The sequence below is a fragment of the Peromyscus leucopus genome, chromosome 6 (genome assembly GCF_004664715.2).
Source record: "Peromyscus leucopus breed LL Stock chromosome 6, UCI_PerLeu_2.1, whole genome shotgun sequence".
Classification (NCBI taxonomy): Eukaryota; Metazoa; Chordata; class Mammalia; order Rodentia; family Cricetidae; genus Peromyscus; species Peromyscus leucopus.
In genome coordinates this window covers 30,249,321-30,271,557 of record NC_051068.1, presented here as the reverse complement: position 1 = coordinate 30,271,557, position 22,237 = coordinate 30,249,321, and positions in this window count along the sequence as shown.

Here is a 22,237-nt window from a genome sequence, read left to right as displayed (position 1 = left end):
CTCCAATCATCCATCATTTCAGAATTGATTGACTTTGTTATTTTTTCCTTCATCACTAAAGGATTTTACACAGAGCCCCGGAAGATTTCAATTTGGGATTTGTCTCATTAAGAAATTGGAGCAAAAGGGTAACCTGGATTAGTCTCTCAAGGCAAGAATTTGTTTTTGGAGAAGGAAAAAAAAGATTATGGAAATTATGTTGATACAAACTTCTACTTTTTTTCATACAAGTAACCTTTCCTGTGGCTAGTGTTTCATGTTTCAGCATTTTTAGATGTAAATATTTCCCTCTGACCCTGGCATAAATATGTTTTCAGTAGCACCGAGGTATATTTGGCTTTAAAATCAGTGACCTCTCATTAAAGGGCTTTCTGAAAGACACAGAAAAAGAGAACGTGGGAGGAGGTTGTGGTCTGTTTAGTATTATCAGGCTTCTTCTGTGTCCCCACTGGGGTCCCCAGTGTGGCAGTCTCTGCTCTTGCCACATTAATCACTTTCTCCTTTAAATTCAGGAGCATCATGCTTGGGCGTCTAGGGTCAAAGACAAGATAAAACAATGAGAAAGTCAATTATGGTAAATAAGCCTCTGATAGTAAGTTAGAGGGAGCTCCATGATGATTTTGGCAGCAGCCGGTAAAAGCAGCCTGCTTTCAATTTACATCATTAGGAGTAACTGTATTTATAACCTCGATTAGGAAAAAAATCTATGCCTGGGAAGGTGATAAGGTACAAATCTTGTTCCACTTAGAGTGATTTGAAATGTAAATATGCAGCATCTCAGGAGAGATCAGACCCCATGCTTCTGAGGCGCTCAAGCATGATTCCACACTGCAAGAGCTACTTGCCTGAGGCTGGAATCTGGTTTCTCTGCTTGCACCATCAGCTACACTCAACTCTGCCCACTGTAAACAAAATTCTTCCCTTTCAGAGAGGACATGTAAGGAATCCCTACATAATTTTTCTCTTTGCAAAGTCATATGTCTCCTTATGACAATAAAGAATAGCAATATAACCAAAGGGAGTCAAGCAGGCTCTGGTGTCTGATATTTTCAGAGATAAGGACTTTGTCATCAACAAATGTCACTATCCCTCTCCTTGTGACAGAGAGTGGCTAGATGCTTAGTAATTTGTTCAATGAATGTCTAACTCATTTTCAAGATTTGCATGCATTTGAACAATGGTAGTGAGCAAATGGGGACAGTGGAGTCCTCTAAGAGTGGGATGACTATCACACTGAAACATCCTTGTAGCTTCATGTTATTCCCAAGAACCACTGGAGAACATCTCCTTTGATCTCCTGTCTCTACCTTCTTACAGCATTCTCCATGTTCCAAGAGTCAGTACAAAGACTGCCTTCTCTCCAGACCCACCCAGCCCACCTCTACATATTGGCTGTCAGATGTGTTCAACCTTCATTGCACTCTTTCCTCCCAAGGTCTTCTCAAGTCTGCCTGAGATGATTCCTCCATGAAGACACCCTCTATGGCCACTCAATACAAACCCACACTTCCCCATGACAGCCACTCTTAATGGAGTGCCTTGTTTCAGTAACACTTTTTACAATGTAAATTAATTACTTGTTGGTGATGCTTCTTGCTAGACTATTCTCTATGGTCTATCAGGCTTTGCCTTTCTTGTTGTCTAGAGCTGTGAGCACCTGCCCTTGCAGGTGCTCATTAAATGTTCATAAATGAAGGAAAGTGTATAAGTGAGGTTGCAGATGCTTAATAACCCCCAGTTTTCCTCCCAACTGGAAAAGATTGGCTGAAATTCTCTTTCCATATAGACCCGGCTGACAAATTGGCTATAAAAATAGGTATTTGATGACTGTTATCCTTTTTGTTTAGGAAATTTTAATTATGTTCCCAAATTAAATCAAAGAGTTGTTCAGAGAGATTGTAGACAGACTCTAATAGTGCCTACTAAAAGATTGCTAAACTGTCAATTCTGTTTATCTACTCCACAATTATTCATTATTGTGACCAAAATACCCATGAAAACAACTTAAATAAGAGAACTATGTTTTAGCTCACAGTTTCAGGGGTTTGGGTGGTGGACACATGCCTCTGTGTTTCTGGGATTATGTGAGGCAGGACATCACGGTAGCAGGAGCACATGGCAGGATCCATTCTCCTCATGGTGGCTAAGAATCAGAGTGATAAGAAGGATTAGGAGCAAGATGCCCACAAGAACCCACACTAGTGTTCTAGTGTAGTAGGACAGGCCCATAGGGTTGAGGAAATTGGCTCAAACCACTTTCCAAAGCATGCACATAACATACTTCCTTATGAGCCAACCTGGAGTCTGTCTGAGGGCCTAGCAACAGGCGCTTTCAGAGGTCCTGATCATGCCTAGCTAATGAGGGATGACCACACAATGTATCAGATTGGGATACAGCCTGGGTGCTGGAAGGAGGGTATATAAGGCCTTCCCCATTATTGAATAAATGAGTCTGTTGTTTGCCTTCACCTGACTCCTGGTGTCTGTGTCGTTGACACTGTGCCTTCTCACCACCACCCAAGGGAGCCATTAGGACCCAGAAACATTCTGCATACTTCATCAAGACTCTATCTTCTAAAGTCTTCTCTAATGTCCAAATATAGCACCACTAGGTAGGGACCAGACATTTTAACCCAAGCTCTTTAGTGAGACACTTCATCCTTTAACCATAAAAGCCCACCTCTGGTCTCTAAAAGACTCCTATCTGTCTTGTGATAGAAAATATATTTAGTCCATCTCCAGGAGTTCTTTGTAGTTACAACATCTCTAGCATTATTCAAAAGTCAAAGTTCAGTTTTAATTATGAGCATCTATAAAAATAATAAAACAAGTTACATACCCCAAAAATAAGATAGTTCAGACTGGACATTCCTGTTCCCAAATGGAAGAATATGAGGTTGGAAAGAAGGATTGAGCCAACAGAAGATGTAAACAGCAAAGGGCACAACGTTGTGTGTTCCTGCATGTGTTGTCATGATATGAGCTTCAGTGTGCTTGGATGGCCTTGCTCCTGTATTCCTGCGATTTGTAACTCACATGGCCTCTCTCTTGGGCCATTTCTGCTTACTGCCTGCAGAGTTTCTTGGCAGAGAGCCTAGATTTCTGGAATCTCCAATATCCTGGAGTTTTCTCTGTAACTTTGTCTTTATTCTCACAGTTTTGTACATCCCACCATTAGAGAGTAGCCATTAGAATTCTAACCTTGCCAGATACTGCCTGGCCTCTCATGCTTGGGTTTCAAATTTCAGTGGAAGCTACTGTTACATTCAATATGTCCACAAAACCAGCTTTACGTGTTCAATGCCAAAGTCTGGGGCAGGCTTTAGTAGTAACCGAGCCTCCATAGACTATGGCTGTGGCAGCTTCAGGGTGCCTAGGCAGCTGAACTGGTGAAGTGAGCCCTATAGAAACAAGTTCCTAGGCTGCTGTGTTTAGGCAGGGTACCCCACAGATTCTCTCTTCTCAGGGAAAAGCCTTTCTAATGAGTATACTCTTCCATGCTCTTGACATGGGAAAATATTTACTCTGGATAACTCCTCAGGTTTACTCAAGGTATCTTTCCTATGGCTTTGGTGTACATAGCTCTTTTTCTTTCTTTCAGCAATAATAATAATAATAATAATAATAATAATAATAATAATAATAGTTATTATTATTTGAGACAGGGCCTTACAATGTAGCCCTGGCACTTCTGGAACTCTCTGTGTCAGCAGTTCCCAACCTGTGGGTCATGACTCCTTTGGAGGGGGGCAAAGGACTCTTTCACAGGGGTTGCCTAAGGTCATAAAAAATACAGGTATTTACATTATAATTGTAACAGTAGTAAAATTACAGTTATGAAGTAGCAATGAAAATAATTTTATGGTTGGGGGTCACCACAACATGAGGAACTATATTAAATGGTTGTGACCTTAGGAAGGTTGAGAAACACTGCACTATGTAGATAAGGCTAGCTTCAAACTCACAGAGATCCACTTGTCTCTGCATCCTGACCAAATTCTGGGATTAAATGCATGCACTACCATGACTGGCTTTCTGGCTTTTTTTTTCATTATGTATATGTGTGTATGTCTGGGTGTGGGTATGTTCACATGACTACAGGTGCTTGTAGAGGTCAGAGCAGTCAGATACCTCTGGAGCTGGAGTTACAGGTAGTTGCGAGCCACCTGCTGTGGGTGCTAGGAACCGAACTCTGATCTTCTGCAACACTCTTGACTGCTGAGCTGTCTCTCGACCCCTAGATCAGCTTCTTTTTAATCTCTTCAGATTCTTTTCCTTTTCTGTCATCAACTTCACACTGGCTTCTAGGACTGACCCGCAAAGTTGTCAAGTCCTTCTGGTCTCACGTCAACCTGGCTAAAAGCAGAGAGAGAAGTCACCTCACCACAGCTGGACTCTTGGGTTCTTTTCATATTTTCTTACCAGACTGATAAATCATGCACCTTTAAACTCAGGACCCTTTACAGAGTTTCAGAGCACAGACATATAGATACCTGGGCAGGGTGAAATCATTTCATGGAATACTTCTTAGTCACTGGATGGGAAATGAGTAGCCATCATTTAAAGCCATCTCTACATAACCATATTCAAGAAAAATCTTTAGGGACTGTGGTTTGGTTAACCTATGAAGGATATTTACATGTTATTTTATCCCCCTTCAGGGCGGTACAGGGTGGGACCCTGTGACATGCCACCCAGGTTACCACTTCAGTGAGACACGCCTTCAGACAGTGATCACAGCAGGGGGACTTTAACCAGTCAGGGGGATTGCAGGGCACCAGTAGGAAACAGACTTTGCCCTTCTAATTCTTGCCATAAAGGCTGAGCAAAGGAGGGAGAGAGAAGATGGAACAAGCCTTGCATCCCACTGTTGCCCTAAAACAAAGCTTGTCCTGCATTTATCATTTCTGTTCTTCACAAGACTTGTTTGACCTCTGCCCCTAAGTGCCTTCTCCCTTTCCTCTTAATTATGCATTATGGATTTATTGTATGCTATGTGATTTGGCCCTTTGGGGGTCCACACATCACTGGGACAGCTGAGAAATTTTTGTCCTCCTACCAACCCTTTATCCTCTTGAGGGCAACATCACCCCTACTAAGAATACTGTTTCTAGACCAATAATTAGTAAGTGAGGACCATTCTGTATCCCAAGACAAATTTTGACAACATATGTATATTTGGTTGCTAGAACTGGAGAAAGTCATATTGGGATCAATCCAATAAAGCTGGACATGCCGCTAAACTGCCTTTGACATTCAGGACAGCTTCCCACAACAAAGGCTGAGGTGAAAATCTAGCATGGGTTCTAGAACATATAGACTGAGAATCTTGGGTAAGATGTGTGCTTAAAGAAGGGGCGGAATTAACTCAGAGCATGGAGTTAAAAATTAAAAATCTGAATATGACCCAAAATCTACAGAATTTGAACCCAGTGCTCTACATAGCAGTAGAGGAAGGTGTGATGAATAAATCACAAGTGTGGGAAAAGAAAGTGGTTTCCTGACTGCATGCTCCTGAGTTCAGCTTGTTAGTGATTTGGTTTTTATGAAGTGTGTGTGTGTGTGTGTGTGTGTGTGTGTGTGTGTGTGTTCGAATGCCTCATGTGTGTAGGCCAGAAAAGGGTGTTGGATTTCTTGCACCTTGAGTTACAGGAAGTTGTGCAGAGAACTGAGGTCAGGACCTCTGTTAGAGCAGCAAGTACTTATCACTGCTGACCCACCTCTCCAGCCCTCAAAAGTCCACTTTTAAATGACTGGTTTAGGGTTTGAAAACTGCATTTGCATGGGTGTTAGTGATTTTCCTTATTACTGTGGGCAAATACTGACAAACAACTCAGGGGAGAAAGGATTTATTTTGAGTCACAGTTTCAAGGACACAGTCCATCGCGGTGGGGGAGGCATGCTGGCTGGAGCAGCTTGATCCATGCTGGGGGAGCTTATGTTATGGTTTGTTCAAATCTTGGTGGACCCAGAAGCAGAAAACTAGAGGCAAGGTTTGGCCCCAAAGTGCCTGCTTCTAAGAAACTCAGCTCATGTGCCAGACACTCTTCAAATGAGGGAAAACAGGTATGGGATATGGCCAACTGCCCTCTACTAAGCAGATGCCATGGTTTTTCTAGGATGGCTCCTTTCTTCAGAGCACCTGGAGGCTTTTCTAAACCATGTATTTATAGGTTGCACATACTACAAGTAAGAAAAAAAAAGGAAAAGAAATCAAAGCTTCTCTAAGGTGGATTTTTTGCAGGGGCTGTGTTTCTATACAACTATACAGTGTGTGGAATGGGGCTCCTGCACATTGGGGAATCCACTGGGAATGAACTGTTTGAAGAGAGTCTTGGCAGCACATCTAAGGCCTCAATAGAGATGGTTGTGTTAAGGTCCTCAAGAAGTCCTGTAAAAGACCAACGGACATGTAGGCAATCAACAAGAGCATTTAATTTCTCGATAAAAATTCCAGCATGCTGGGGTCAAACCACCTGACAAAGTGGCAAAAGGAGAAGCTTGCAGACTCTTTTTAAGTGGGATTAGGGGAATTCCAGCTGTGGTTAAGTGTCCTTTGAAGTGATTGGGTATAGACCCTTACTGGTACAGGAATCACTTTATGATTGGCTCATGACATCTGGTCAGCAACTGTGGTTGTGGTGTCAGGGGTCTGTTTGCTGTGTCAGAGGTCTATTTGATTGAAAATAGCAAGAACAGTTCCTGCTTGTGGCCTGGTAGGATGCTGATTGGCTATCAGACTGGACATACTTCCTGAGGGTCTGGTTGAAGTGAGACAGCTTCACTGGTGGGGTAATATGGGGCAGAGGTCTTAACAAACTGGCCCCTGTTAAAAACAAGAAAAAACCAACTAACCTATTAGCGTCAGTCCTGTTATAAGATTGGATGACTGCTTCAGTTGGGCCTTTCCCATAAAGTCTCTTTCCCCATGGTGCACCCCCAAGGTGTTACCTGTCAGGGCAGCAACAGGATAAGAGAAGAAGATTCCAACTTTCTAGAAGGAATTTTTTGAAATCACACTTCTGCCTGCCATTGACTTGACAAGTCACACAGCATGGACAGCCCATATCAAGGGAAGTGCCTTAGTTAGGGTTTTTATTGCTGTGAAGAGACACCATGACCACAGCAACTCTTACAAAGGAAAACATTTAACTGTGGCGGCTCACTCACAGTTCAGAGGTTCAGCCCATTATCATCATGGTGGGACCTGGCAGCATGCAGGCAGATGTAGTGCTGGAGAGGTAGCTGAGAGTTCTATATCTTACAGGCAACAGGAAATGAACTCTCACTGGGTGTGGCTTGAGCATATATGAGACCTCAAAGCCTGCCTCCAGAATGACTCACTTCCTCCAACAAGGCCACACCTACTAATAGTGTCACGCCCTTTGGGGGCCTTTTTCTTTCAAATCACCATAGGGAGAAAAACTAATTGGATCAGTAGAAGCATGTCAAAGGCACTTTCTAGAGATGTATGCTTCCAAGAATGGAAACCACTAAGGCAGCCATCTTTCTAAACAGAGCACTGGGGGGAGGCTATCTTAATTTATCAGTACAGATACAGAGAACCATGTTTATAATTTATTTGTGGCTTAAGTTCCTTCTAAGAATGATGGAAAAATCTTAAGAAATTATTTGTATATAGGCTGCATACATCTTATGATATAAAAGGACATACAAAACACAGAGCAGTTTCTGTTACCTGTCTCTTCTGAGGGATAGGTTCAGAAGTCTTAGGAAACATAGATAGCCAATCAGGTTCCTGCTTTATGTCTTACATTATTTTCTCTTACAGGGTAAAGTTGTCTTCAGACGTCAGGGTTTAAACTTTTGTTCGAAAATACAATATTTATTTTCACACTTGTTTAAATTCTGTCTAGTACTCAAGGTCATCCCATAAATTACTGGTATGGAGTGTGACCCTCTAAGCTGAGAGTTGTGTGTCTACTGCCAGGGTGAAAATTCTGGGCTAACATAGCTTGACTCTCCTCATGGCTTAACAACTGGAATAGATCCAAAAGATCTTGTGATGAGAAGAATCCCTTGTGATGGGAAGAATCTTGTGATGGGAATCTGGACTGCAAGTCAACCCTGCACTTGCCCAGAGCCATGACAGCTCCCTGCTCTACCCGGTCTACTGCTTTAGGCTGTAAGTAACAGAGCAGCTGGTTCAGTGTGGCTGAGGCAATGAAGATGCAGAGCATCTCCCGTGACTGAGGCTCATTCATGTAAGAACCCGATAGACAGTAGTGCTGTTTCTGCCTCTAGTGTTAACTCTAACCTCTAATCTTTATCTAGCAGGAGAGAGGGGAACAAAACCAAACCAGCAAACCTCCCCCAACCAGGAATAGCTCCCATTTGGTCCAGTTGGTCAACTGTCACAAGCATTGTCTTAAAAGTCATTGCCCCAAACAGTGGAGCCACTGGAAAAACGAAAGTCACCATGGGGGCAAAAATAAAAATTAACAAAACATAAAAAGTGTTAGAAGGTATTTTAAAAATGAGAAAAGCTTGCTAGTCTTGGATTCTATTTTGTTGACTATGTATGAAGTCTCCAGCATGAGCCCTTGGTCTCCCATCTTCCCTTTGCCTAGTACCACATCAGAGACAACAATTCACACAAGGTGGTGGTGGTGGTGGGGGCGACTAGATTCCACTTTGTTGTCAGGAAGATGGGCAGGTGGGCTATTCTTTCACCTCTCCTCCTCCTCTCTTAAACTCCTCAGGTCCTTGAAAGTAAGCTCCCGGGAAAGCAATGTATGTTTGACTTATTCCTGATAAGTATCACTGACAAAGGTACAAAACAGATGCTCCATGAGCTGCTGGGGATGGATGCTGTGAAGCTTCTCAGAGCAGCAGCAAGGCAAGGGCAGTCACAGGCATGGGACACTTCCATTATGTGAGTGGGAGGAGGGAAGGGCAGGTTACTGATGGATCGGTTGGCTGTTTGCTAAGTGGAGACCACTTGGGCCGCATTCTATCAAATCGTCAGGTTTTTTTTTTTTTTTTTTTTTTCCTCCCAGAAGTAAAAGTAGTTTGCTACTTCTACAGGGGATAAAACAGCCTCAACTGATGTCTAATGGTGGTGTTTTAAGGAGAAATTTAATTAAGGTCATTATTTTTGTCATATTTGTGAAGCTCTTAGCTTTTCCTTAAGATAACAGATACAGGGCAAGTACAAAGAGCCCCGTGTGTTTTGTTGAAAGATGTTGGTGTGAATGGCTGCTCTTTGATGCCCGTGCTGTGAAATTTTGATACAGACATCTTGATAAAATCAGAATTCCCAGCTTCCTTTCAACCGTTTGATGCCTTGCCATTAAATGAGTGACAGCTGGTGGCACAGGGCAGGAATGGTAAACAGGGTGGCTTCTGGAGTTTGCCTGAATGAGTCCTCAAATGTAAGGCATTTCGCTGCTTTTAAGACTCCATTGACTGTTGCTCACTTAATTCAGCTGCCTGATCCTGGGGCTCCATGAAGGAGGTGTCAACCCGGGTTCTCCATTTATGTCTGTCAGAAGGGTACAACCATTCCCCACGAGACTTGTAATAGCTCCCCTTTAGTCATCAAGGTGAATCAGTACTAGGTCTGTGCTGGCTTGTCACATTTGAGCCATCTATATTTTGCTTCTGCCCTGTTTCTTCTACTGTCTTAATAGCACAGAGTGACCCTGTTCAAAAATAAGCCACATGATGTCACTTCTCTGTCAGGGCCTTCCTGTGTCTCAGAATGTCAGCCAGAGTCCCTGCTTTAGTTAACAGGTCTTGGATGACCCCTCCATCCTCTCTGCCTCTCTGATGTCATTTTTCCTTCCTTCATTAGGATTGCTTGCAATTTGTCATGCTGGCCACTGTGCTATGGTCTCAGGATTCCTGTCTCTTCAGAGTTCTGGTGCTTTCTGGCTTTGCCGTGTAGAGGGTTTCCTCCGTGGTTGTACTTTGGGGAGCAGGCCACTTCCTTCAGGTCTCCCCTTGAAAGTTACCTTCTCACCAAAGTCACCTTTCCTGGAAATCCCAACAAAAATGCTTCCTGTCACTCCAACAACTAATATTTTATCCTCCTCATCACCATTCTAACAACTAGTAATCCACCCTCTCTGTCACCCCCAACAACTAATACTTCATCCTCCTCTCCAGCTAGGATTTTGTTTTTCTATCAGTTTGATTATTTGTTTTGAAATTGTCTTCCCCATCAGGATATAAATTCTACAAAGGAAGGATATTTTTTTTCTGTCTGCCTACCCTCACCCCATCCCCAACAACAAGCACAGTACCTGCACCACTGGAGATTGTCACATCAACCCACTGAATGCTAAATGGCTTCATTCTTTCGGTCCTAGTCAGTCTTCATTTACCAAGAGCCAAGCATTATGCTGAACACGTTTACAACAAAAAGGAACCAGAGACGAGGTCTCTAACCTCATAGAATTTAAAATCAAGAGTGAAAAGGAGGAATTAAGCAAGTATCCATTTTCTGCAGGGAAATTTGAATTTCTTATAAATTAACTGAATTTTACAGCGTTCACAATTTTTAATTGACACAGCCAAGATGAACACCCAGAAGCTGAAAATTAAAATATTAACCTCCTTCCTTTATACAATGCTAGAGTTAAGATCCCTGCTCGGGAATGCTGCTAATTGCTCCTGTTTGTGCTTCTTCCAAATGCCCTTCCCCGGGCAGGAGCTTCGCTGCTGTTTGCATCTATTTAAAAATTATTAGATGAAACTCATCAATCATTATTACAATGGATAAGCTTCATTTGATCTGCCCTTCAAGGACTTCAAAATAAGAATAACAACTATTTTATCTTACTCCTTCCAAATTTCAAAGACGCCCTTTAGCTCCCAATAGCACAGAACAATGTGAAAATGGAATCGTTGCTAAGTGGGCATCTTCTCTTCCACCTCACACCAGAAGTTGTTTTTGAAAGGGTACAGTGACTATTACATTTCAGCTCTAAGTCATAATTCTTTTTTCAGTCTGATGTTTTTGAATAGAATGAAATCTTAAAACAGGGATCTATTTCAAAGTCAATTGTTTTTTGTGAACTCTGCTTTTGTTACATTGGAAATTTTCAGAGAAATTCAAGCTTTTCAAAAATTTAATTTTAGGTGTGTTCTAAGAAAGGAAATCTAAATGTCAAAAACAAAGTTTTAGACAGACACTGGCTGGTGCCATAGGAGACTATGGTGTATGCTGTTCTACAAGTATGGGGAACTCTTTGCACCTGAAAACGTGTCAATCCCAAGAGCAAAGCTCTCATTTTTGCTACTGTTTGATGGTGTAGACACGAGGCCACGGCTTGCTCTCCAGTGAGAAAACAATAGTTCAGTGAAAAGAGTCGAGTCTGTGTACAAAGCTTGATGTAAACAAATGTAAGAAGTGAGCAACTTGCAAAGAGAAGAAACTTCAGGTAGTTATATGACTTAGGGCCTGTGGCAGCACATGGCAGTGAGTATGAAGGAATGAGAGAAACTGCCCTCTTGTGCTCGGAAAGCCAAAGGTAGGAAGAGATGGAGGGAGAAGTCTCACTTTATCTCTAAAGAGACAGTTCTTCAACAACCCACGATCTCCCAATAGGCTGTACATATTAGAGGTTCCACCCCTTCCGACATCACTAGACTGGGGAGTAAGCCTTTCCACATGGGCCTTTCAGGGGTCATTTCAAGTCCAAATTATAGTACAGCTTCATATCACTGTGTAGGAAAAAGAAGGCTCGGTTCTAGAAGGATCCACATACTTCTCATACACCCAGATTTGAAGTGCAAGAATTAGTGTGTGGTTATCTCTCCCTTCGATTATTTAATTCTTCCTGTCTGAGTTTGGGGCTGGAAGGGGCTTTTAGTGCATTTTGAAGAGGAGCTCCTGCTTATCAATCAGGGTGGAACTGGGTCAATCAGCTAGCTGCAGAGGAAAGCCAGGATCTTGGGGAAAGGGACAAGCTAATGGGAAAGTGAGAACCAGGGAGGAAAGACTTTCAACAGACTGCTTAGTTTTCCTGAACACAAGCAGGTTCCAGTGTCAAGCAGGAGCCACACTAGACTGGCTCGTGTTTCAAGAGTCTTGTAAAGACACATTGGGCACATGGCCTGAAAAGTCTGTCAAATTCCCCATAACTTGAAGGGCAAAGCATTGGCTTCTGAGGTTGACATTACATATACTATAAAGACACAAAGAAATGATTATTAGATATAATTTCCCCAGCCATGGCATTCCCATGGAAAGCAGTAGGAAAATGGTAAAGGCTTGTAGATGAGTAAAACATTCTTTCCAGACTGCCTCCTTGTCATGAGCATTAATATCTAAACAAGGGGAATGTTGGGTGAAGCATGTTGCCATGGCCTTCATCATGCCACCACACTGGCCAACGCCATTTCTTTGCTCCATGAGATCAAGCAGGGTAAGTGTATTTTGTCCTTTAGTTGTTTTGTGGATCTGCTGCTCTTGGAATAGAAATGTCCAATCTTTTGAAGAGGAGGACATATTCTCTGCATTCCTTCAGCTTTGCAAACTCAAAGAAAATTACAACACCTACTTTTAAAATTTGTATTTGTAAAGAGATAAGACATTTCAAATTGGACTCTAAATATTGTTAATATCAACTCTCATCACAAAGACTATAAAATCAGAATTACTTACAGATATTTAAAAATAAGAATAAATGGGACCTGGGAGGAGGGAAGAGGGTAATCTTTGAGGGGTGGAGATGTATAGTGTGTATAGTGTTTGTGCTTATTTGTATGTGTGTCCTGCTGTGTGTGGGTGTATGTCAAACATATGATTGTATGCATGTGGAGACCACATATCAGGTGTCTTCCTTATATACTGAGGTGGGGTATCTTGCTAAACTCGGAGTTTACTGTTTCAGCTACTCTGGCTGGCCAACTCGGTTCAGCAATCTCTTGTTTCTGCTTTTAGGGTGCTGGGATTACAAGCAGGTTTAACATCTATCCACAATTTGCATGGGTGCTGGTGATTTGAACTCCACTCTTCAAGCTTGCACAGCGAACACTTGAGCCACTGAACTCTAAAGCTCTCATGGGAGTCTTCTCACATGTATTTTAACTTCTCTGACACTCTTCCCTGAAGTCCAGTTTTGTTAGACATTCTGGCTGACTAAGGTGGTGACATGTTTAGGTTGTTTCTATACTATTGCATGTTAACTGGGTCTACTGATACAGTTCTATAACAATTTATTGGAAATTAGCATAATTCAATAAGAAACAATAGGGCCTGTAAATAGTATGGACAGAATTCTTAACGGAATGAGACTTCTGACTTGGAGAATTTCAAACCATTCAGCTAAAAGTTACCCCACACATAAGTCTTGTGGAATAGCCCAAACCCTAACCAACACTTTCATCATGGTATTCTTGTCTATGTCCTTCTCAGTGATTCACCAACCTGAAATCTTCAGTCATCCTGCTTTTAAAACACTACTGGGAACTGCTGTCTTGCAAGCAGCTAAGATTGGCGCCATTTCGAGTAAGCTTTATCTTTTTGGCCTCAAAGATGGACACTAAGTTTATTACTCTGTACATAGATTGTCCCATAATGGAAGAGGAAGTGAAAAAGGGATCATTTTGCATATTGAAAGCTTCACTTGGCAGTCACAACTGAGATACTCTAGACTAGAATGCTTTCAGTATTCCCCCTCCTAATACCCAGATGGGGCCAAACTTAGAATCTCTCCAACTCTGATGAGTAAGGATGCTACATGGATGGGAAACAGGGGACCTCTGCAAGGGATATTATCACTGCCAAATGTTTGAAGTAGAGAATAGGTAATCCATGCAATTTGTATTCTTTGGATAATACCTGAATGAGACAAGGCTCTAGAGATCTGGGGACCATGAGTTTTACATAGTGCCAAACATCCAGTGGCCAGATCAACACCCATGCCTGAATCAGCTGCAGACCATGTGTTTTAAATACAGACAGTTTTCATAAGGTAATGTCCATGGAAAAACTCTAGTTGCCATTTGGCAAAGACTGTTATTAGTTCTTGTCTTGAGGGTGAGTGTTTTGAGCTCTTTCTTAGTGAGGAACTTCCACTTCATCTAGGCTCTAGAACTTTTCCCAGAAAATATTACTAAGATATCTTTCACTCCACTTTTAGATGTTTCCAAAGAGGAAGTAGGATTACCTAAATGAGTGACATAGTGTCTTGAGGTGACCCACCGGTTCTTGCTAAAGCCATCTAATTTCTGAGTAACATAAACTATAGAGACAACAGTGCATCTGCTCATTAGAATACTTGAGACCACCCTTACTTACTGGTAGCACACAGTATTTAGAACCAGAAAACTTGAACAGAAATCCCATTTTTGCCACTTCCTGAGACTAAATACTGTACCTGATTTATGATCTCCAAAGCAGATATAACAATAGTGTATACTGAAAAGGACTTCATTTTTTGGAACAAAATCAGTATTATTGAGCCCTATGTTTTTCTCCTTTAATATCTACATTATGAATGTTCTGCTCCATTCTTGTTAGTAGTCTCTGATTTCAAAACTTGACTTTTCCCCTCGTTTCATTCCTCTCTTCCTCACTCCTTCCACCCCTCTCTTCTCTTCCTTCTTTTTTTCTTTTCCTTCTCTCCCTCTCTCTCTCCCTTCCTTCCTTCCACTGGAAATGAACCCAGGAACTTAGAGCGTGCTAGGCAAGTGTTCTATAACTTAGCTTATGACTTCTTTAAAGCAACATTTATGGTTGTGGCTGACAAATGAGGATATGTTTATGACTGTCATAAAAAGCATATTTGATAGGCAATGTCTTAGTAAAATGCTGCTATAATAATTCCATGAAACTAACAGTCATGGAAGTCTCAGTGAGAAGATCCTGTCTCCAAAACAAACAAACAAACAAAACCAAGGAAGTTGACAGTCCCTCCTGAGAAACAACACCCAACACCCAAGGTTGTCCTTTGACTTACACATGCACGTGTACAAATGTGCATGCATCAGTGCACACTTGTACACCCCCCTACACATGAACATATACACACTCCTCAGTGAGCTAAACAACATGTAGTCTTTGCTTATGAAACCAACTGCCAAGAAACTCATCTTTGCTAGGCTCAGTTTGCTAGGACTTGGAGTCAGACTGAGGGTTGTGTTGTGGTTGTTTTTTTATGGTCTCTTCCTTTTGAGGACTAACATCTTCATGTATGCTCTCTTCAGGACTGCAGGGAGGCAAACAAGAGCCCCAGGGATTTGCCTCATAATGCTTATATCAGATTTGTGAGCATCCCACTGGTTACTGTGAGTCACATGACCAAACTCAAGTCAAGGGTTACTGTGAGTCACATGACCAAACTCAAGTCAAGGGATAGTGTAGCAGGGTGTGGTGTGTCCACGTCAATGTTTATCAGTGTTTCATGGAACCCCAGATCCTCCTGTCTCTATCTCCAAAGTGCTCATATTACAGATGTGTGCTACCGTATGTGACTCTCAATCTCATTAGGTGTTTGAGAGTCTCAGTTCTTGCTCCTGGCAAAATGAATCAGTGGCAGAGTTGACTGCAAAGCCGTAGTTTGCATACCTTAGTGAGCTTGCCCATTTCTAGCAACATCAGTGTAGAAAGGGCATTTACAGATATCTAGGCTTCTACTCCTGATTATGGGGAGATGTAACAGGTTCATGGGCTTGCAGGGTCTGTGCTAGGGGACAGCACACTTACTGCTGTCTCAGTGATGTGGCAGGGCTGATGGTCAGGGGATTTAGGATGATGTTGTCTGCGGGGCGTTTACCACCAACCCCACAGCTCCTCAAGTTTTCTTGAGTGAGAGTAGCAGGAACTATTAGATAGAAGGATTTAGATTGTGGAGATAAACAGATAGAAAATAAAGGATAACCTTGAGAGGGCCTGGAACGTATTCCAATGGGCCCTGACTGTCTCTGCCCCAGGATATTTATAGAGACTCCAAGGGGTGGAGCAAAAGACACCCCCCCCCCCAAAGCACAGCCAAGTGCAGATCATCTCAGACACTTGCACTCAGGCCCATGGTCCTAATTATCCTCTCTATGCGGACCTGCTGGGTAAAGCCATGAGGAACCTGAAAACAGGCTCCCACGGTGTTGATATTCAGAATTCTCTTTTCCTTCAGCTTCTTGGTCTAGCCTTGAAGATACTGATTTCCAAAAGAGAAGTAGCTTTGCTTTGCATGATTTTCATCTCTATGTAGAAGTGGGTAAAATACACATGAAGAATGAGAAGCACTGGTTTTCTCTTCCCTCCATCCAGCATAGTGATGGAGCTGATTTTGTGAAGATGTGTTATAGGAGAGCTCAGAGAAATAAATAAAACCCTGGTTTTAGCTTTAAGCTTTATTGCATACGTAGCCTTGGGTGGGCCCTTGACTACCCTGGGACTTGGACCTGCCATTTCTTCAGATTCATTTTATTTTTCCAATATCTTTCTGACACTCTGTGTCCTAGTCAGGAGGTTACTGTAGCCAGGAGGCTATGGATTTTGCCCTCTTTGGGATCCTTTTCTATTTTATTTTCAGATTTAAAAATTATAATCAAATAAATATACTAATAATTTTAAAAATATTACTAATACTATACTTATAGAGTTTCGTGGGGAGGGTGGTGCCGGTTGTCTGATTTGTGTGAATACAATACATAAGAAAATGAGAGCCCACACGAAAGAGCTACAATGATAACGTAGGGAGAGAAAGCGGAAGAATCCCACCCTCACCACCACCTCCCTGACAACCAGGTGTGTGCTGAATGAGGTGGTGAGGGCAGCGTGTTTATTTATTACCAGCATTATATCAATGATCCATACTCATATTATTAACAAAGAAATAATTATAAAGATATAAAATATAAAAAATATGTGGCGAGCGTGTGTCGTGCGTTCCAAGATAAAAGAACATTCATTTCATTTATCTAAGAAAATTTATCTTTCTTTTTCTATTTTATTGTTTTTTCTCGAGTAACACAAATATTTTGAGTTGACACCCCATAACAATTATTAAGACAAAATAATATTTTCCATGAGAAAATATAAATGCAAATAAAAAATTAAAAAAGGAAAACCTAAATATAGCTTAACGATGATGTTTTATTGCTTTTTTTTATCTTTTACTTCTCTCACTCCATCCTCAAAGGCGTTGGCTGAGCGAAGGCGAGCACGAGACACAACACATGAGATATATATTTTAGCTCTCGAGTCGAGTGTCTTTTTTTAGTGTGTGTAAATTTGTTTTCTCTCCCCGTCGCGCATGATATGTAGAGAGAGAATAATGATAAAAGAAATAATAAGGAGAAAAGAAACTCAGCGCTCGCGAACACACCAATATCCTCAGCCTTTTAATAGAGCCCCCCCCTCTACAGCTGGCACGTCTCGAGCCCCTCCCCACCCTCAAACAAACACAAAAGATGAGTGTGGAGAGTGTCGCTGGGCCAAAAAAGACACCAATCTCAAAACATGGCGGTGGGGGGCGGAGCGTGGTGCATAATGATATAGTGAGAGAGCGCGCTTCTTTGTGTTGGAGAGTGTCGCGAGCCATGGTGGAGACCACCACACTGTTTGCCGTTATTCTTTATTCTATATTTTAAAAACACAATATTATAAGCCTTATTTAATGAGTGAGGCGTGGGTGTGGCGAGAGTGTGGATGGGTTGAGTCGCAATTTTCTTAAGTAAGAGGAGAGATGAGATCGAGGACAACAGGTGGCGTTAGAGAGAAAAATAATTTTTTTTTTCCTCCGGCAAAAAAAAGATAAATGCTTTTTGTTTTGGTGTGAGAGCTATCCCTTGTATACAGGGGAGAGAGAGTTTTATGTTTTACCTCACACATCATATTTTCCTTTAGAAGTATTAACGAGCGAGCTATTAAACCGAGGGGGGGGGCGAGGGTGAAATTTTGGAGAGAGTTAATTGTAAAGGTGGGAAAACCGCCCCCCCCCCCCCCTTTTTTTTTTTACTTTTTTTTTTGGGGTTAAAAAAAAAAAAAAACCCCCCACAAGGGAAAAGATTTATTTTTATTTGTTATATATTTATTTCTCATAGTGCTTTTGGTTCATTTATAATTTTTTTGGGGGGGGAAATTGGGGAGGGGGGTGCTGTTTTTTTCGTAGTAGAATATATAATTTATTTATGACGAGAAAAGGGAGCAGAGGGAGTGAGGGTGGTAAAAAGAACCCCAAAAAAAAATCAAATATAATTTTTTTTTTTTTTGTTTCTTTATTTTATGTGATTGTACTATCTAGATATATTTTGAGGTTGACCAAGATAAGAGAGTCCGAGCGGATGGAGGAGAGACTCCACGCGCACACTGCCCCCACGTGCAAAAAATTACCCTTGTTTTCCTTTCGGATGGGTAGGTGTTGTATATATTGATGCGAGAGGTCGTTTGTTTGGGTTTTTTTTTTTTTTCTTATGTCTATTATGTTTTCCCCCTACGTGGGTCGGAGGGGAGGGTCCTTATTTGGTTTGTGCATTTTTTCTATTCTCTAGCTAGCTGTGAGAGCTTGTGTTTATTTTTGCATAAGCAGCCGCTTCCCACGTCTCAAAAGTATATGACACAAAAACATTGAGCAAAGGGATACAAGCAAGGTCGGAGCGCTCGAGAGAGAGAGGGGGTTCTTCCTTTTGTTATATTGTTGTATCTATGTAAACGAGATTTTTTGTGCTCAGCTCGACATTTTTTTGTTGGCGGACAAACCGAACGACAAAAAACAAAAAAACCAAAACATTTTAGGGAGTGCGTGTGTGGGGGCCAAAAAAAAAAGGGAAAATATAAAAGCAAATAACAAAAAAAAAAAAAAAAAAAAAAAAAAAAAAAAACAAAAAAAAAAAAAACAAAAACAAAAAAGGGGGTTTTTTTTTTTTTTTTTTTTTATTGTTGTTGGTTTATTTCTTCCACTATTTTGAGCTTTTTGGGGTTTTTGTGGTGGGGAGCCTCTTTGGGGGGGTGAAGACCGCAGACTAAGATTAAAGGGGACTATAGGGGCTTTTGGGAAGTAGAGAAAGCACCCATTCTTGTTTGTTGTGCGCGCGTGGTTGAGTAGGATGGAGAGGAAAGAGTGGAGGGAGTGAGTTGAAGCAGCTTTGAAAATCAACAGTACCTATCTTTCTTGTCTTTGTACTTGTGCAGCGAATAGAAGGCCGGAGGAGGCCTTGACATACAAAGCTGTACATACACACAATAGTGGAAAAAAAGACTGCCCCTAGAATATTTGATACTAATTATTATCTCTTTCTTTCTTCTTATTATTTTCTTTGTCTTTATCTAGTTTTTGTTTAATAAAAACAAACCTTTTTTTTTTCCCCCAGCGAGAGCGAGAGAGAATAGTGAACGAGAGCGAAGTGTGGTGTGGCTTCTCCTCTCTTCTCAACCCTATGCGGTCGTTTTTTTTTTTATTTTTGTGTATCGAGTCCGCAAAAAACATAACATATGAGCAGTAGCTATTTTTTTCATCTCTGTGGGTGTGTGACAGTGCAGTGATAGACGCACTACACCCATAGATAACAACACACGCAGACGAGCAGCGAGCGAGCAGCGCACACATCTATCTACATTGTATTGTATTTGAGTCGTCTTGCCCACCGACCGACCCGCTCGAAAACACAAAAAAATCCATATTATGTGCGGAGTGAGCGCTTTTTTCTACGAGCGGGAGTGCTTAAGAGTTTCGTGGTATTGTTTTAATAGAGGACAAAGTTCTAGGTCCAGGATATTGTCTCACATATTTGTCCGGATGAGGGATGATTCCGTCTATGCCACAGTGTAGAATAGGGAATGGTCAGAGAGGGTTCTCTGTATGATTTTGGGAAGTGGAGAATTGCCACCGGCGCTTGTGGCCCCTTCACTTAGCACCGAGAGGTGCTGTTTGCGTAAGATGATAGCCAGGTGTTGTAGAAAAAGTGCTGGGAGAGGTCGGTCTATATCGTCATACTATTTAAACAGCCAAATAGAACAACAGAGACGAAAAAAACCCCGCCCAAAAAAAAAAAAAAAACGCGCTTGGCCTCTCTTCTCCGGTCTCCCCTATTTATGTTGATTATTTTTTTTATTTATTTTTCTTTAAAAAGAAAAAATAGAAAAAAACACAATAAAAAAAAAAAATACATACATTGCCCAAAAGGAAAAACATAAAAATATAAGAAATAATAATAATAAAACAATATAACCACAAAAAAACTCACGCCTCAGAAAAACACGTAAAAAAAAAAATACTTCCCTCTGATGAAAAAGAGAAAAAATATACCTTCATGTATAAAAAAAAAATAATAAGAAATAACATTTAAATTTTAAAAAGGGGGGGGGCATGCTTTTATTACTTTATTATGTATTTCAAAAAGTTTTTTTTTTTTCTCCTCTCTTGTGCTTTCTTCATTTTTATTAAAAAAAAATGTGAATATTTGTGGTGTATTGTGTCGCTGAAAACTCATACTTGTGGTCACCCCACGGCAGCCTCTTTTCTTCTCTTTTTGAGAATCCATGTGAGTGGCAGGGAGAGGGCGCGTTTTTTTGAGCGAGTGGCGCGCTCCTTTTTTTTTTTTTTTTTTTAAGCCCTCCGAATCTATTCTTATGTTTTTTTTGTGTTCTTTTTTTTTTGTTGTTGTATTCTTTCAAGTTTTTCTAATAAGGAAAAATAAATTGACATGTTTGGTTTCCTCTCTTTTTATCTTTTTTTATTTCGCTTATTTTTTTTGTTATTCTTATATATCCCCCCCGCGCTCATATGTGTTAATGGATACGAGCGGCGGGGGGCCCCCCCCAAAAAAGATTAACCCTCAACCTCCTCATAGAAGAGGGCGTTGTGATTGATTTATTAACCGCTTCTGATGTGGTTTTTTCTGGTTTCAGCGCGGGAGCTACTCTCCGCTCAAAGCGCAGAGGTGGGGCCTAAGTGTCCGTAAAAAGTTATATTGAACTAGATATAAGAAGTAAAAATATAAATAAAATAAAAACCATAGCGCGTGGTGGTTGTGGAATGGAGACTATATATTGGTGGAAAAAAAAATACTAAAAGGGTACCAAGGTGAAAAAAGAGAGGAGGGTGGAGGGGGGGATGAAATTATAAGAAGAAAAAATTTTTGGTGATATCCTATGCCGGTTCCCCACTTTCGGAAAATACTCGCAAACTTCCTCGCCCACTGAATAAGGCATTGAAATAATATAAAAAAATATACTAAAAGAAAAAAAAAAGAATATAATTATACAATTAAAAAAACATAACATAAATGTTATGTATATCTTTTCATAATGAAAAACAAAATTCACCTTTGCTTTATGATAACTATATACAGTAACTTAACTACATCATGTAGCAAAAAGTAGAAAAAAACATTACCTCTTTTTCGCTGATTTATCTGCTTAAAATCAAACAAAAACGTCATGTATATCAACAATTAGATCTGCTATTATGTTAGGACAATGTTTGGTGAAGTGGTGCCTCGTTGGCGTGTCCGAGTGGGGGGTTAGCGAGTGGAGGGACGGTGGAGGGAAATAACTACTTGAAAAAAGTCTTCTTAAGATTAGAGATAAAATCTAACAGTATTAACATATTACCAAAAATTTGTTTTTTATTTTTTTATGCACCGTTTGGGTTCTCTTGGTTTTGTGGTCTGTGATCTTAGAATGACAAAAACAAATAAACACAAAACAAAAATATAATTTATTGTTTTTCCCCACCCCCACACTTCTTTTTATATTCAATCCTTTTTTATGGAGATCTACTCCTTTTGACTAGTTTTATTGTTATATTTTTTAGATTTTATTTTATTTATTTATATTTTTCACTTATTATTTCTTATATGAGAACTAAATAATGCTGCAACCCCCTGATCAGACGTTTTAGTGAGGCACAGGAGAAAGGAGAAGGTAACAGGACAATAAGAATAAGTTTTAATTTTGTTATTATTTTTAATTTGGTAATTGACATACCACAGAACATGCAGTGCAACAGATCTACCGCTCTCACTGGTATCGGAGGCCCAGCTCACTGTGTATTTTCCTTCAGAGGGACCTAGGTTGCTATCAGGCAAGCTTACATGGTTCAAGTGAGGTCTATGGCAGAATCACGGGTTGTGCTTTACGATTTGCTGAAATGACAGGAGGAGAACGCGACACATTGAAGCAAGGAAGAAGCTAAGAACTAATGGTAACATCTATTCAGCGAAGAGGCTATAACTCCCCATCATTCTTCTTCTTCTTTTTTTTTTACTTAAATAAAGACAAATTCCCCATCCTGTTTCCTACTCTATGGCGAGAGGTGCG